The sequence below is a fragment of the Poecilia latipinna genome, unplaced genomic scaffold, assembly GCF_001443285.1.
Source record: "Poecilia latipinna isolate Pla-1442-1.1 unplaced genomic scaffold, P_latipinna-1.0 Scaffold2142, whole genome shotgun sequence".
Lineage (NCBI taxonomy): Eukaryota > Metazoa > Chordata > Actinopteri > Cyprinodontiformes > Poeciliidae > Poecilia > Poecilia latipinna.
This window is the reverse complement of record NW_015114758.1, coordinates 100,442-102,918: the sequence shown is the minus strand read 5'-3', so window position 1 is coordinate 102,918 and position 2,477 is coordinate 100,442. Positions and strand designations below refer to the sequence as shown.

The 2,477-nt window shown below is 35.9% G+C and overlaps 1 long non-coding RNA gene across 1 annotated transcript in view; it reads right to left on the bottom strand.

Annotated features, from left to right (window-relative positions):
- Positions 1–521: 521 nt before the first annotated feature.
- LOC106936435 (uncharacterized) overlaps positions 522–2,477 on the bottom strand; it is a 5,268-nt gene continuing 3,312 nt past the window's right edge. Inside the window, exons 2-3 of the long non-coding RNA XR_001422133.1 lie at positions 1,179–1,248; positions 522–760 (exon numbers count right to left, since the gene is read on the bottom strand). This is a non-coding gene — a long non-coding RNA (uncharacterized LOC106936435). The remainder of the gene's footprint in view (positions 761–1,178; positions 1,249–2,477) is intronic.

Here is a 2,477-nt window from a genome sequence, read left to right as displayed (position 1 = left end):
TTAGTAATTACTAATTATCTTGTTGAGACAGATCTCACACTTAAGCTAAGGTAATTTTATTTATATAGCTCATTTTGAGCAAGAAGGCAGCTCAAAGTGCTTCACACTACCTGCTACATTTACAGTTAGAAAAACACTAAACTAAAACAAAAACTGGTTCTGGATTCACATTGAATCCAGAACCAGTTCAGTTTTTTTGTAAGTCATTGTGATATAATCTGTCATCTGAAGTTGTTTTTTTTTAATTGAATCTCACAATTGTGCAGTAAACTTTATGGTTAAGACTTGTGGGACTTTAGCTTTGTTTGCCACAGTTATTCAGTTTGTTCTTTAGTTTTGATGTTCATAGCGTTTACTTGGATTGTGTTTTCTAGATCTTAAAGGTAAACTAGATAATACTTCAAATACATGACGAGGCTTGAGGTTCTCTTCATTTCCGCATGTTAAGATCCACATAAGATAATTTTTTCAATATCCCAACGTGTATGGCAAAGTAACAAAACTAAGTGAACTTACCTGGCAGAATAGTAGCCAGCATCATCAGTGCTGATGTTTAAGAAAAGCAGCGCTCCTCCATGGTAATGTATCCTGTGTGTCTCGTCTGTGGTGATATTCATGACCTCTGGGCCGTTTTTGAACCACGTAATGTTTTCATCAGGCAGGTTGGGGTCATCCATATCGAAGGGCACATAATAAAATGCTTCGCCTTCAATAACTTTATATCTATCCTGGTCCAGGTGAAAGCAGGAAGAATCTGATGCTTCTGAAAGTGAGGAGAAAGAGGACACTTACAAACAAGAATGTTCAGCATAGAAAAGCATTACAACATTTCATTTTGCCTTCCTTTAACTACCTTTTTGCAAAGCTCTTTGTGGTTTTTACCTTTTAAAAATAAAAATATATATTTTTTTTTAATTGAGGACTTAGGGGAGTAACCAGGATTCCTAGAATATTTGTTTTTCTCTGTCATTTGTCATGCAAGTCAGTAAAAACAAACTTTGCTTTGTTTCCTTTATATTTGCCCTCTGGTGTGCATGTTCACATTATGAACTGCATCTCTCATCATAAGCCATAAACTCTGCAGTCAAAGTTGATGATTTTTCTTACATCTTGCATCTCATTCCTCTAAATGATGAAGAGTAATATATTTTTTTTGTCTATGTTCTTTGTGCACACACTACCTGATATCCCATCAGATGTGGACATCACCATGACGACGGACAGGAGAAGCCTCGAGACGTCCATTAGCTGAAAGAGACAAAGTTCATTCTCAAACTCTTCAGATCTTCAAATTCCTGTCTGCTTCTCACACATGTAGATAACCTTATTTTTCCTCCGTCTCTTAGGTAGATTTTCTTTGACAACAGGGGCTCTAGAAAGTTCATCAGTAAGCTTTCTCAGCAGATGATTACGATCTGTGCAGTTACAAAATCATTTTCTGAAGAACGTTATCAGAAATCATGTTTTGCAAACGAGAAAACTGCAAAAACAATGTCCTGTTTTTCTTTTCTTTGCAGAAGTCAATACAATAAAGCAGAAGCTGTTGTCAGTAAAAACTATATTTGATGTTCTTTCTCTGTGGTGTTGCTACTGCAAGCCAGTTTTCATGTTGCACATTAAGCTTTGCTTGGAGATTTGACTGCAACAGTGACTCAAACTTAAAACAGCTATTTGGCAAAGTGGCAAAGTGAGTAATTTAACTTCGGACCACTGAATGAACTCATATGGCATTGTTCATTTTCTTTGTGATTGGGTAAGGAACTGCTCAGTTGCCATTCTTCAAATCCAGAAACTTGACTGAAATGGTTGAGTGATTCATCAGCCTACAATACACAGTTTATAATTTTAACTTACTATCCTGAGTGTGAGGCTCCACAATTACATACACAACTGTAATTCGGATCGATAGACAGCTGATCCCTACATGTATTTTGTCAAAAAGTTCTTCTCATATTAAAAACAGCAAAGAATAAACTGCAAACAAAGTGAGGTCTTTGGGGAATATTTCCAGCATAATCATAGATAATACATATGATTTTTCTCAATTTGCCTCTGGGTGTACAACAGATACCTGACCATGGATGAATAAATGTTAAAAGAAAAGAAGAAGGTAGATTTAAGATTGAAGAAAATCTTTCAATAATCCTAAAGGGGCAGTATTGTGTGTTTTCACACCCCGATTGTAAGACGTATCGGGAGTTTCAGGGGGGTCGGCTAATATAAGCCGTACCCCGAAAGTAAGACATATGTCTTACATTTCGGGGAAACACCTCTCAGCTATAGCTATGCACTGGCCACCTCTGTGGGAATTAAAGAAACATGATGCAAAAGTTTTATTTGTAGCTCGGTCACAGTTATAAAACTGAAAAAATAAAATAAAAAAAAATTAAAAAAAGAAAATATATAAAAGCAAACAGTAAAAAAAAGTAATGTAAATTTCTGCTTACCTCTTCTGCTCAGGTTGAGAGACTTCTGAG